Genomic DNA, 15,725 nt, shown 5'->3' with positions numbered 1-15,725 from the left:
AACGTGGTACCTTCAGGTGTTTAGAAATTGCTCCCAAGGATGAACCAGACTTGTGGAGGTCTACAATTTATTTTCTGAGGTCTTGGCTGATTTCTTTTGATTTTCCCATGGTGTCAAGCAAAGAGGCACTGAGTTTGAAGGTAGGGCTTGAAATTCACAGCCTGGGATCGAACCCAGGTCTGGAGTGACGCCTCAAGCACTGCGTTGCAGTGGCTTAGACCGCTGTGCCACTCGGGAAGCCTACCAGGGCTGGCATAGTTAAATGTGGTCTGTTGTGATGGCGGTTGGACAAACTGCCAAATTCTCTAAAACGACGTTGAAGGCGGCTTATGGTAGAGAAATGAACATTACATTCTCTGGCAACAGCTCTCGTGGACATTCCTACAGTCAGCATGCCAATTGCACACTCCCTCAAAACTTGAGACATCTGTGACATTCTGTTGTGTGACATATCTGCACATTTTAAAGTGGCCTTTTATTGTCCCTAGAACACGGTGCACCATGCTGTTTAATTAGCTTCTTGATAAGCCACATCTGTCAGGTGAATGGTTTATCTTGGCAAAGGAGGGATGTAAACACATTTGCGAACAACATTTGAGAGAAAAATATTTCTGTGCACATGGAACATTTCTAGGATCTTTTATTTCAGCTCATGTAACATGAGACCAACACTTTACATGTTGCATTTAAATTGTTGTTCGGTGTACTTGTTGAATTACTCAATGAAATTGGAAACCAACAACAACTTAAAAACATAAATACTTCTGATACAACAGTTTGTGTGATGATGCGTTACTTTCATTCACAGTTGTAAACAGTTACAGTAAACAGTTAAAGTTAAGGATGGTTTAACTTGAACACAGGTTAACACAGACACAGTAGAAACGATCTACAGTAGTATACAGCAACATACTGCAGACCTGGATACAGCAACATAGACCTAGGCCTCTTCCTCTTCTAGTCTTTCACCTGACGAGCAAATGTACATTTCAGAGATATTGTTCTTTAGTGAATTGAGCATGTTTGAGAGACAAACCTAGCTAACAATATTATTGAAACACCACAGTTAAATTAAATGTAGAAGGACAGACCCAGGTCTTACCTTTTAGGGCTTCAATTTGTGCATCAGCACATTGCAACAAATATTCTTCTGTAAACTTAATGGAGTTCACACCCAAGGCCATGGGTGGCCAGGTTGAAGTTGGTGGCCAGGTAGATTTTTTTTAAGACGTTGGAGTTGATCAGCTCTTTGATAAGAATAAAACATTGTGTTGCGTTTAAAATGTAACTCATTAAAGCATAAACATGCACGGGTATAATAGTGGGGCTATTATTTGATTAAAATACAAATACATTTCCTATCGCTTTCATGGACATCTTTGTGATTGTGTCGACTTTTGTAGATGTATAATGTATAATCATCAATACATGACATTAGCTGTACTTGAGGCAACTCAAAGTGGCAGGAAACCTGTATATACTCAACAGGATTTTGTGTGAAATTTGTTTACCTGTTTACTCACACAGTATCCCAGTGAAACTTCAGTCCTGCACAGTGCCAAGTGTGTGTGTGCGCAAGCACTTGTTGTAAATGTGTGATGGTTGGCACCTTAGAAAGTTGAGTGGAACTACCACATGATGTGAATGACATTTCAGTTGTTTTTCTTCTTCTTAAAAAGACTTACTTAAATTCAACGAGTTTGCATAAGCCTCTTGGGAGGACGCTGTGTCCACCACATGAATGTTCTTCAAATCAACAATGCTGGCTGCCAGCCTCCCAACACTTGTGGACAGTTCTTGCGCCTCTCCTAGAAAAAAGAAAGACAAACAGAAGAAAAAAGAGAGACATAGAAAGATATTTTAATAATTTAGTTGGTCTTATTTGGTGATTGAATCTATGATAACAATGTACAGTATGAAATTAAAATAATCATAAATACACAAAAAATGATTCCTTTTTAGCTGGTTCTAATTCCCAAGCCCAGTATTTGTATACAATTGCTGCAGTGAACTGAGATGGTGTAAGCGGAACTGTACTGTACCCGTGATAGTGCGGCGCACAATTGGTCCAGCGTCGTTAGGGTTTGGCCGGGGTAGGCCGTCATTGTAAATAACAATTTGTTCTTAACTGACTTGCCAAGCAAAATAAAATAAAAATGCAGAGATGGATTATTGTGAGCAAAAATGAATCACTTGTACAGGATGTGAGATGACTGACGTTTTGATGTCAAGCTGTCTTCCTCAGAGTGACCTGACCATTGCACTTAGATCCTATTTATAGCCTAGTGGCCCATTGAGAGACAACAATGTAAACAAATATAATGATAATATGTTTCAAAGGTAAATGGCAAATTATAGCACAAAATAATAAGATAGGCTAAACAGGGTGTCTCGTTTATCATTAAGCCATGTCAAAATATATATGCAGTATGTGATATTTGGGTGTGAATCAGGAGAAACAGAGACCCAAAAAATATATGCAACAATGCTATAGAAACGAGGACAGTGAAAAATCATTGTTTAGCGTCTTTGGATCCACAGTGTCTAAGCAGTACTGCCAGAATGACTCTCTTTGTTTTAGTTTAAGTACGATGTGACCGCTTGGTGAAATGTGGATATTTTCTATGGCTACATAGAGCAGGGAGGAAGTGTATGGGGCATTTTGTCCTGGTTTCTATTAGTGCCACAGATCCCTACGGGGGTGGCAGCATCATGCTGTGGGATGTTTTTCAGCAGCAGGGACTAGGAGACTAGTCAGGATCGAGGGAAAGATGAACGGAGCAAAGTACAGAGAGATCCTTGATGAAAACCTGCTCCAGAGAGCTCAGAACCTCAGACTGGGCAAAGGTTCAACTTCCAACAGGACAAAGACCCTAATCACACAGCCAAGACAATGCAGGAATGGCTTTGGGACAGGTCTCTGAATGTCCTTGAGTGGCCCAGCCAGAGCCCAGACTTGAACCCAATCGAACATCTCTGGAGACCTGAAAATAGCTGTGCAGCAATGCTCGCCATCCAACCTCACAAAGCTTGAGAGGATATGCAAAGAAGAATGGGAGAAACTCCCCCAAATACAGGTGTGCCAAGCTTGCAGCATCATACCCAAGAAGACTTGAGGCAGTAATCGCTGCCAAAGGTCCTTCAACAAAGTACTGAGTAAAAGGTCTAAATACTTATGTAAATGTGATATTTCCGTTTTTTATTTTGAATAGATTTGCAAAAATATATATAAACGTGTTTTTGCTTTGTCATTACGGGTGTGTAGACTGGTGAGGAAAAAAAGCAATTTAATCAATTTTAGAATTAGGCTGTGACATACAAAATGTGGAAAAGTCGAAGGGTCTAAATACTTTCCGAATGCACTGTAAATGTCAATCGGTGTAATTTGGAAATAGTCTTGCCATTTCAGTGTTTTAGAGGGTTAGCCAGTATAATATGAAAATAGTCTTGCCATTTATTTTTTTTGTGTTTTTTAATGCAATGTGCTTACCTTTTTGATGTGCTAACGTTGGCTAGCTGTGAAGGTCACTACGGTGGAAAATAGTTGTTCTTTCTCAATGGCACGTTTGCTATTTGAATTTGATTGGCTGATGGGAAATAATGGGTGGAGTTGCTTAAACACCAGCCTGTGAGGAAGCAGCTCCTCCCAGGCTTCCTAGAAGGCACCTAAATCACTTGTGCTGGGTTGTAGCTCCCCAGCTAGCAATGAGGAATCGGCCCAGAGGTGGCTCTCTTCCGGGGGGGCGGAACTGATTGAATCGCCCCGGAATCTGGTGTCAGACTCGGCCCGGAATCAAAATGAATGACCGCCCAGAATCGGCCCAAGTACATCGGGCGATTTCTGTCTATCGGAATTCAGCTGACTTTGCCATCATCTTACCAGAAGCGGCCTGATGCAAATTTAAATACATTTATACAAAATTACACGATTTAGTCATTTTAAACATTACTATTATACAATTTATACATACAAATCCACAAAAAAACATTTTGTGTTGGAGGAAACACCATACACCTGGTGACCGTGCATGCGCCTGGCCCGCCACGGGAGTCACTACAGAGCGACTGGAGAAGGATATCCCGGCCGGCCAAACCCTGCCCCAACTCGGACAACGCTAGGCCAATTGTGCGTCGTCTCATGGGTCTCCCGGTCGCGATCAAGCACGGGTCTCAAACTAGCATCTGTCGCAAAGCAGTTTGCACTGCGATGCCCAAACCGGCTGCGCGCGTGCGCCATCGTGCGCTATCGTGCATAAATTTATTTTGCCCCAGCCACACCAAACGCGATCACGACACGCAGGTTAAAATATCAAAACAAACTCTGAACCAATTACATTAATTTGGGGACAGGTCGAAAAGCATTAAACATGTATGGTAATTTAGCTAGTTAGCTTGCACTTGCTAGCTAACGTTAATTTGTCCTATTTAGCTAGCTTGCTGTTGCTAGCTAATTTGTCCTGGGATATAAACATTGAGTTGTTATTTTACCTGAAATGCACAAGGAGCTCTACTCCCACAATTAATCCACACATAAAATGGCCAACCGAATCGTTTCTAGTCATCTCTCCTCCTTCCAGGCTTTTTCATCGTTTAAATTATATGGTGATCGCATCTAAACTTTCATTGTATTACCACAACTACCGGCAAAACAGTTCGTCTTTCTATCACCCACGTGGGTATAACCAATGAGGAGATGGCACGTGGGTACCTGCTTCTATAAACCAATGAGGAGATGGGAGAGGCAGGACTTGGAGCGATCTGCGTCAGAGATAGGAACGACATCTATTTTAGCCCTTGGTGTCGCAGACGCTCGTTGGCGCGTGCAAGCAGTGTGGGTGCAATAATTGAATAACATGGATTTCTAAATTTATTTTGCGACGCTCGCGCACGTGACATGTCCGGTCTGGTCAGCATGTGAGACCGCTGCGCCACTCGGGAGGCTCCATCCATAAAGTTTTTAATGCTTATCAATTGCCTTGCACAAAGTATCAAAATACTAAAATACTACACAGGACTCTTAAAGAATTTAATTTAATGTTAATTGTATTTTTTGATCACAGAAACAATGAGAAAATATGGAAAAATAAATAATGAAATGTTAATTATATAAAGCAGCCCTTGTAATCGTCTGTCAGAGAGTAGCCCCAATCTGCCTGAGAACTTCACCACCCCGAATACTTCGCCCTCATTCACTTCCATTTCTCCTCCTGTCTTCAGCTCACTCTTCTTACACCTTCTACCATTCTTCTTTAACAAACCTTTTTTCCAACATTTTTAACCGACTCAAGCTCACCATCTTCCTCCCTCTCTCTCTCTTAGACCCCCTCTGCCTCTCTTTTTCCCTCCCTTCCTCCTCCATATTCCAAGTATACGTATCCTTATGATAATACTGCACTTCTCCTGACATATATCTTGTTCTTGCTTTCTCAAGGGATGCCATTTAAACGGCTGTCACAATCTCCATACAATCAGCACGAACCCCTCGGGATGTAATGCATTCCATTTATAATGCAGCTGCTTCGTCTTGATGTTATTCTTTATCAAAAGCTACCGCGACACTTTTCAATTTAAAACAAGCCTTTTCCGTTTTCCTTCTCCGATGTGCTCCTTCAATGTCCCCCCGCCTTCTCTTCTTGCTGGATGTGGCCCACCGTCATTTCTCTCTTGCTAGAAGGCAATTAAAGAGGAATTACACTCAAAATTCTAAATGTAAAAATCTACATCAATTTTTTGTTGTTTTTCTGTGAATAATTGTAATATTGAGAGTAAAAACACTTTTTAAAATCCTATACTCGGAAAAAGAAAACAAAGAAAACTGAATTCGGGAAAAAAACGAAATAATATTTTATGGGGTCTGTCATGATAAATACTGTTTATTATCTATTATTTTACCAGGTATATTGACAGAAAATAAATATCTTGTACCCCAAGGACACGGGGAAGAGTTGCAGGGTAGAGGAGAATGCCTACTTGAAAGCTATAAAAAATAATGAGTAGCTCACGACATGCACAGCGAATATCATCCGGTCAGTGGACTCAGTTAGGTGGACCTGACATTGTATGTTTGTTTTTTTTTACCAACCTTCACATTGTTTCAAACATTACTGCATAATAACTCCTGCTGTCCACAAAGTGTTGATGTTTCTTTGTGTGGAATATTTTTGTCCTCTTTAAATTAGGGCCTTCCCCAACAGGACAACCATTTGGAGTATTTATGCTTCTTGCTTCAATTATGTTACCCGCTGAAGGAATTCTTCCCATTGGACGGAGGAGGCAACCTTTCTTTTGTCTGAAGCTAACTCCAGCTCACCAGTTGCTTCCCTCCCAACCAAAATAAAAATTTAAGGTAATGTCATGCACTAACCTGACACTAGCAAGATGCTAATGTTTTAGATGAAGGGAACCACAGGTTGGGGATATAATTACTGGTTTCATATGGTAGCAATCGCTAACAATGCAGTCAAGGTAGTTTAGAACCACAAAGTGATGATGACAAAGTGGTGATGATGCACTGCTAGATTTTGGTTTGGCCCATATGTCACCCTCAGACCTTGTATGATGTAGAAATGTATATAAAACTTCACAGACACTGGTACACAAAACACCAAAAGACAACGCCAAGGTAAGCACATTCATTGGATTTTAGATAGTGAGAGAATGGGATAAATAACCCTGTATGTCCGAGAGTAATGGCTTGTTTGAATGTTGTAGATCTGTATAGTGTATATCTGTATAGTGGAAATGTGTTGGTCTTATCTCACATATGTATAATGGTAGTTTTAGTGGTTGTCAATTTGTGTCTACCAGTGTTGATTTTAGCATGTACATTTTGGTGGGGCAAACTCAACATTTTTTTTTTGATGCATGCAAGCAATGCCACCACACAACACATACAGTTGAAGTCGGAAGTTTATATACACTTAGGTCAAAACACTGTCATGACCCATATATTTACACCTGTTGTGAAATATATTGCATTATTTTATGGCTGGTCAAAACCCACATTCATTCAAAATAATTTTTTCTCTGCCAAGAAGTTTCCTTTCGTTTGAAAGTCTGTTTCTTAAATCCTTTGTTGTTGTTTTAATTCATTCTTAAAAGTAATGTTTTTTCATCATATTTTAAATAACTGGTAGAAAATACACTTTATGACACTGTCAAGAAGCATTATGACCATCATAATCATGTAAGCCAGATAGGCCTATCACGTATGCTAATGTTTTAGATGAAGGGAACCACAGTCATCAGCCAAAAAAAGGGTGTCTTGTCCTGCTCCTAAAATCTGCTCCTGCATTCATCCCAGTCATCAGAAACAGAGCATTGGGGTAGGTGCATGTCTGACATCAATGTGTGCGCAAATACAATTATAATTGAATATGGTAAATGAAAAAAATATATAACAAACATACTGTTGACACGTAGGCTATGGTGTAATGGAATGTTTTGCCTCGTGTGGTAGGTTTTGTGGGTTTTGACACTTGTATAGGTGTCATAACCAGCCATAAAATAAACACAATATACAGTTGAAGTCGGAAGTTTACATACACTTAGGTTGGAGTCATTAATACTCGTTTTTCAACCACTCCACAAATTTCTTGTTAACAAACTACAGTTTTGGCAAGTTGGTTAGGACATTACTTTGTGCATGACACAAGTAATTTGTCCAACAATTGTTTACAGACAGATTATTTCACTTATAATTCACTGTATCACAATTCCAGTGGGTCAGAAGTTTACATACACTAAGTTGACTGTGCCTTCAAACAGCTTGGAAAAGTCCAGAAAATTATGTCATGGCTTTAGAAGCTTCTGATAGGCTAATTGACATCATTTGAGTCAATTGGTGGTGTACCTGTGGATGTATTTCAAGGCCTACCTTCAAACTCAGTGCCTCTTTGCTTGACATCATGGGAAACTCAAAAGAAATCAGCCAAGACCTCAGAAAAAAAATTGTAGACCTCCACAAGTCTGGTTCATCCTTGGGAGCAATTTCCAAACGCCTGAAGGTACCACGTTCATCTGTACAAACAATACTATGCAACTATAAACACCATGGGACCACGCAGCCGTCATACCGCTCAGGAAGGAGACGCGTTCTGTCTCCTGGAGATGAACGTACGATGGTGCGAAAAGTGCAAATCAATCCCAGAACAACAGCAAAGGACCTTGTGAAGATGCTGGAGGAAACAGGTACAAAAGTATCTATATCCACAGTAAAACGAGTCCTATATCGACATAACCTGAAAGGCCGCTTAGCAAGGAAGAAGCCACTGCTTCAAAACCGCCATAAAAAAGCCAGACTACTGTTTGCAACTGCAGATGGGGACACAGATTGTACTTTTTGGAGAAATGTCCTCTGGTCTGATGAAACAAAAATAGAACTGTTTGGCCATAATGACCATCATTATGTTTGGAGGAAAACGGGGGACGCTTGCAAGCTGAAGAACACCATCCCAACCCTGAAGCACGGGGGTGGCAGCATCATGTTGTGGGAGTGCTTTGCTGCAGTTCACCAAATAGATGGCATCATGAAGTAGGAAAATTATGTGGCTATATTGAAACAACATCTCAAGACATCAGTCAGGAAGTTAAAGCTTGGTCGCAAATGGGTCTTCCAAATGGACAATGAAACCCAAGCATACTTCCAACGTTGTAGCAAAATGGCTTAAGGACAACAAAGTCAAGGTATTGGAGTGGCCATCACAAAGCCCTGACCTCAATCCTATAGAAAATTTGTGGGCAGAACTGAAAAAGCGTGTGCGAGCAAGGAGGCCTGCAAACCTGACTCAGTTACACCAGCTCTGTCAGGAGGAATGGGCCAAAACTTATTGTGGGAAGCTTGTGGAAGGCTACCCGAAATGTTTGACCCAAGTTAAACAATTTAAAGGCACTGCTACCAAATACTAATTGAGTGTATGTAAACTTCTGATCCACTGGGAATGTGATGAAAGAAATAAAACTGAAATAAATCATTCTCTCTTCTATTATTCTGACATTTCACATTCTTAAAATAAAGTGGTGATCCTAACTGACCTAAGACAGGGAATATTTACTAGGATTAAATGTCAGGAATTGTGAAAACTGAGTTTAAATGTATTTGGTTAAGGTGTATGTAAACTTCCGACTTCAACTGTACATTAATTGCACTATAACGGTGACAAACAGTGCCAACAAACTGTGCAGGCCTAAATAAAGCTGTGCCAACAGCAGAGCTTTCTTTTCAACACCATGGAGTGAATCCTTAACACCGCTACATCTGGCTATCAGCGGAACCTTGTCTGGCAGAGAAACAATTCATTCAGCCTCGTTTACTGCATTTAAAAAAAGCATAGCTGTTATGGCTGACTTGCTTAAACAAATGTGGTTACTGACTCCTTGTGGATTTGTGTAAGTCAATAAGAATTGCATTCTCTTTCAATAATAACGAATGCCAAAATGAGTTTTGACTTTTGAACCATACACAAACATTATTACATTTATGTTCAGTAAATTCTTAATGTTTATTCTTATATCATTAACACTTAGCTCTAAGTATAACCAAGTGCAAGCAAACGAGCTACGATGAGGAAGGCCTATTCGTTCAGCACTTTCAAAATGGATACCGACAGAAATACAGATAGATGTCAGTTCAGATAGATTCAGCAAGATGTTGAGGCCTTAACTTTACTCTTCTTTAAGTCACCACAGAGAGAGAGAGAGAGAGAGAGAGAGAGAGAGAGAGAGAGAGAGAGAGAGAGAGAGAGAGAGAGAGAGAGAGAGAGAGAGAGAGAGAGAGAGAGAGAGAGAGAGAGAGAGAGAGAGAGAGAGAGAGAGAGAGAGAGAGAGAGAGAGAGAGAGAGAGAGAGAGAGAGAGAGAGAGAGAGAGAGAGAGAGAGAGAGAGAGTGAGAGACTCGGTTAGTCTACCATTGAAGTATTTTATTAGGCCTATGTGGGCTTAAAAGGAAGGAAAATACAATCATGAGGATATACTTTTATATACAAGATACCGACGCACAGACAGCGCATTGCGCAAACAAAACAACCATCCTTGCAATATGAACTGGAATTACATGGGTCTATTACTGAACTTTTTGATGAAAACAAATATTTGAATGGGAAGACTGTCACTGACAAACATGGTTACAGACCAACAACATTATATAGTATCTCCTCCTCGTCAAGAAAAGCACATGAGCTAATTATAATAAACAAAGTAAGCAAAACAATGAAATCATTCCAACGTTGCCTAAAATGATGAATAAGATACTGATGAGCTATACCTATAAAAGCAATATGTCTACAACCATTGAGATGTACAAACTATGACATAAGGGAACGATGAGCAGATAAGAGGCAATCCGTAATTTCGATTAAGATATTAATGAGCGAGCTAAGATGGACGTAGTCAATATAACGCTTTGTTAAGAACTTTTGATATGTACAGCGACATAATTCAGAACATGGGCTGTTCTTACACCAAGTCAGAACCGTAGGATAAATAAAGGGCCTCCCGGGTGGCGCAGTGGTCTAGGGCACTGCATCGCAGTGCTAGCTGCGCCACCAGAGTCTCTGGGTTCGCGCCCAGGCTGGGCTGGGTTCGCGCCCAGGCTCTGTCGCAGCCGGCCGCAACCGGGAGGTCTGTGGGGCGACGCACAATTGGCATAGCGTCGTCCGGGTTAGGGAGGGTTTGGCCGGTAGGGATATCCTTGTCTCAGTATGTAAAAATGTAATAAAATGTATGCACTCTACTGTAAGTCGCTCTGGATAAGAGCGTCTGCTAAATGACTTAAAAAAAAAAAAAAAAAAGGGGGCATATAAGCAGACAAAGAAAGCTCTTATAATATTCAATGATGACAGTTCTCTAAAACAGGCTATAGGTTACAGTACATGTGCACCACCAAATCAGAACAGTAGGCTATGTTCTGAGGGGGAAATATAAATTATTAGGGTGAGGCACATGGGCTACTACACAACATACACTTAGTATTACTTCCTTAGCTACAGTATACATATCTTCCTGGCATATTACATCATTTATGCAGTATTATACAAGACATTTTTGGACTCACCGTTGTTGTGCTGTGCTCACTTGAACAGGAAGGTGGCGCGGCGGTCCTTCCCCCTTTTGCCCTCAGACCATCCTCAATTCATCGGAGCATGGACTCTACAAGGTGTTGAAGCGTTCCACAGGAATGCTGGCCCATGTTGAATCCAATGCTTCCCACAGTTGTGTCAAGTTGGCTGCATGTTCTTTGGGTGGTGGACAATTATTGATACACACGGGAAACTGTTGAGAGTGAACAACCCAGTAGCGTTGCAGTTCTTGACACAAACCGGTGTGCCTGGCATCTACTACGATACCCAGTTCAAAGGCAAAAATCCTTCTTTAACCTGCCTCCTCCCCTTCATCTACACTGATTGAAGTGGATTTCAAAAGTGACATCAATAAGTGAGCATAGCTTTCACCTGGATTCACCTGGTCAGTTTATGTCAAGAAAAGAACAGGTGTTCTTAATGATTTGTACACTCAGTGTACACATATTTTCAAAGGCTTGTATCTATCTATAATACCTGGAGTAGGAGCACACATTTCATAGTTTGGTTCCAGATCTGTTTGTGCTGGATAGCCAACTCGTATGGTCTTTATCATGCAGCACAAACAGATCTGGGACCAGGCTATCTGCAGACAGTTTTAACTGAGGCTGAGTCTGAGGCTCAGTGGTGGAGGGAGGTGGTGTAGATGACCTGGAAGCTCTTGCACTCATCTGTCCCGTCCTCCATAATGACCTCCAGAAAGCCCACAGCCCTAAGGGCTTTTAATGTGATGCTTAGCCCTTCAGCTATCTTATACTTGCCAAAGGATGGCATTGTTGGATAAACCCAGAAATTCTGAAGAATAGATCCAAGTTCCCTTGATTGAACCAGTACAGCCAGTACTTTCTACCATTGATAACATCTCATCACTGTTCTTCAGGATTAGTCACCCTGAATCAGTGCAGCCAGAGACTGTACATTACATTTTTTATGAGTACTAGATATATTTCAGCCTCTAATGCTTAATTCATTCATGTATATCATACTAAATTGTGAAGAACAAAATTGTGAAGAAAAAATGTGTGATTCTTATCCTTGATAGCGAAAGTCAGGAAAATCTTTATTAATAATATTTCTCACTCTGAGATGAGAGGGATTAATGAAAATTATAAACTGGGTGGTTCAAGCACTGAATGCTGATTGGCTGACGCCGTGGTATATCAGACCGCATACCACTTTGCGTCGTGCATAAATTGACCATATACCACACCTCGGGCCTAATTGCTTAAATGAACCATGTCTGCATCCCAAATTAAAGTGCACTACTTTTGACCAGGACCCATTGGGCTCTAGTTAAAAGTAGTGCACTATATATGGAATAGGGTGCCATTTGGGATGGAGTTTGTTTCACTAAATGTCATGTTAACTCAAAGAGTATTAGATCAATGGCCAACAGCAAATCTTCTCACTATCTCTGTGTTGCCCACATGCTTGCACAGCACAACACGGGAGTTCAAACAACACTCACACATTTCACAATAAAACACTACAGAGGCTAATAATGATAACTACAGATAAGGGGTGTATGCTACTGAAGATTATTGCTCATTATTTCTGTGTGTGTGTGTGTGTGTTGTCACTTATCAGAGATGGAGACATTGCTATCTTCAATTGAGCGCAGTTTCTCCAGAATAGTGTTTTCCTCAATGTTCCCTCGATGCGTTATTGCACTATTTGTTCCCGACAACAATGCCCCTCAGATGATTGGGATCAGTGTATAGATGTTGGGCCACTGTGTGCCCCATCGGTCTCCACCTCCATTACTCACATTCCTGTCGTTATATCCCCCCCAAAAAGGTACAGCCGTCTTTTCACACTCCCTTTGTGTCATTGTTTCACTTTGTATCTGCATTGTTATAAATGGAAAATAACACCACCTATTCCTCTCATTATTGCACACAGTGTGATCAGAGGGGTAGGTTCCAGGATGATCTTATCATTAAAATGTCTGGCAGTTTCATGGGATTCTATGGCTGTGTTCCAAGTTGCACCCTATTCCCTATAGCTTTAGCACATCATAAGACAAAATATTGTGTAACATGTATTTTAATACCTGCTGTTTGTGGATGGTCTAATAGACCATGCAGTGCTAGATTGGAACAGCTGAGATCAACACAGGTTATTCCTAAATTGCATGTGTGTGTGTGTGTGTGTGTGTGTGTGTGTGTGTGTGTGTGTGTGTGTGTGTGTGTGTGTGTGTGTGTGTGTGTGTGTGTGTGTGTGTGTGTGTGTGTGTGTGTGTGTGTGTTGGAGTTTTAACAGAATCACAATTTGTGCTTTGTTGCAAGTAATGTGGCTCGATGAGGCCTAAGTATGGAAGTAAGTGCAGTTACTAGTTTGCTACTGAATCTAATGTGCCACAGCACAGGAATTCTGTACTCACCATTTACAGGACATTCATCGACACCCCTTCTGGGTGTTCTTCGTTTGGACGGACAGAGAAAAGCGATAACCATAACAATTAACTTGTACTGATTAATTATCTTGATGCAATGTTCAAGTTCATAACAATTTGCCCCATTTTTTTAAATCAGCTTTTCTATAGCAGATAGATTGTAGCTTCCATCATTGTAATTGTCTGCATCATTTCCAATCCCCCATATATATATATATATATAGTACAAGTCAAAAGTTTGGACACACCTACTCATTCAAGGGTTTTTCTTTATTTTTTACTATTTTCTACATTGTAGAATAATAGTGAAGACATCAAAACTATGAAATAACACATGGAATAATGTAGTAACCAAAAAAGTGTTAAACAAATCAAAATGTATTTTATATTTGAGATTCTTCAAAGTAGCCACCCTTTGCCTTAATAACAGCTTTGCACACTCTTAGCATTCTCTCAACCAGCTTCACCTGGAATGATTTTCCAACAGTGTTGAAGGAGTTCCCACATATGCTGAGCACTTGTTGGCTGCTTTTCCTCCACTCTGCGGTCCAACTCATCCCAAACCATCTCAATTGGTTTGAGGTTGGGTGATTGTGGGGGTCATCTGATACAGCACTCCATCACTCTCCTTCTTGTTCAAATAGCCCTTACACAGCCTGGAGGTGTGTTGGGTCATTGACTTGTTGAAAAACAAATTATGCTCCTTCTAATCGCAAACCAGATGGGATGGTGTATCGCTGCAGAATGCTGTGGTAGCCATGCTGGTTAAGTGTGCCTTGAATTCTAAACAAATCACTAAGAGTGTCACCAGCAAAGCACCCCCACACCATCACACCTCCTCCTCCATGCTTCACGGTTTTAACCATGCATGCGGAGATCATCCGTTCACCTACTCCGCATCTCACAAAGACACGGCGGTTGGAACCAAAAATCTCAAATTTGGACTCATCAGACCAAAGGACAGATTTCCACCGGTCTTATGTCCATTGTTCGTGTTTCTTGGCCCAAGCAAGTCTCTTATTATTGGTGTCCTTTAGTAATGGTTTCTTTGCAGTAATTCGACCATGAAGGCCTTATTCATGCAGTCTCCTCTGAACAGTTGATGTTGAGATGTCTGTTACTTAATTTGGGCTGCAATCTGAGGTGCAGTTAACTCTAATTAACTTTTCCAGCAGAGGTAACTCTGGGTCTTCCTTTCCTGTGGCGGTCATCATGAGAGCCAGTTTCATCATAGAGCTTGATGGTTTTTGCGACTGCACTTGAAGAAAGTTCTTAAAATGTTCCAGATTGACTGACCTTCATGTCTTAAAGTAATGATGAATTGTCATTTCTCTTTGCTTATTTAAGCTGTTTTTGCCATAATATGGACTTGGTCTTTACCAAATAGGGCTATCTTCTGTATACTACCCCTACCTTGTCACAACATAACCGATTGGCTCAAACGCATTAAGAAGGAAAGAAATTCCACAAACAAACTTTTAGCAAGGCACACCTGTTAATTGAAATGCATTACAGGTGACTACCTCGTGAAGGTGGTTGTGAGAATTCCAAGAGTGTGCAAAGCTGTCATCAAGACAAAGGGTGGCTACATTGAAGAATCTCAAATATAACATATATTTTAATTTGTTTGACACTTCTTTGGTTATACATGATTTCATGTGTTATTTCATAGTTTTGATGTCTTCACTATTATTCTACAATGTAGAAAATAGTAAAAATAAAGAAAAACCCTTGAATGAGTAGGTGTGTCCGCACTTATGACTGGTACTATCTGTAAATAAGGTATTTCTGTATTTACATTGTATTTAATACATTTTAGAACAAGGCTGTAACGTAAAACATTTTAGAAAAAGTCAAGGGGTCTGAATACTTTCCGAATGCACTGTATATATGTATATTATTAATATTTAAAATATATTATCTTATATATTTTCCTTTATTGTTTTCCCTAAACCTACCACCCCTCCCCTAATTGGAGTAAACTAATGGACAACAACACTTCTACTTCCAGCTTACTATATATATTTTACGGACACAATGTATTTTACAATAGTTTGCCTCTCCCGTCTATCTCTGAAGACCATCCAGTTTGATTTCTATTTGCCATATATTTTTAACTGTGCTGTTTCACAAAAGTTCTGAGCCTGTATACATTTTACGGACACATTATATTTTACATGAGTTATCTTGTTGTTTTTAGTCCCACCCTTCACCTCCACTCAACCCCTCCAATCTTTCTTTTAACACTATCCATTT

General features: G+C 40.4%; 1 long non-coding RNA gene across 1 annotated transcript; it reads right to left on the bottom strand.

Annotated features, from left to right (window-relative positions):
- Positions 1-671: 671 nt before the first annotated feature.
- On the bottom strand, positions 672-1,795 carry LOC120050448. The gene is made up of 3 exons (XR_005477199.1): positions 1,686-1,795; positions 1,103-1,247; positions 672-969 (listed from the first exon to the last, which is right to left on the bottom strand). It is a non-coding gene; the product is annotated as an uncharacterized LOC120050448 (long non-coding RNA).
- Positions 1,796-15,725: the final 13,930 nt, after the last annotated feature.

The sequence above is a fragment of the Salvelinus namaycush genome, chromosome 7, assembly GCF_016432855.1.
Source record: "Salvelinus namaycush isolate Seneca chromosome 7, SaNama_1.0, whole genome shotgun sequence".
In the NCBI taxonomy this organism is placed as follows: Eukaryota; Metazoa; Chordata; class Actinopteri; order Salmoniformes; family Salmonidae; genus Salvelinus; species Salvelinus namaycush.
The sequence above is the reverse complement of the archived record's forward strand: the minus strand, read 5'-3'. Positions and strand labels throughout refer to the sequence as shown.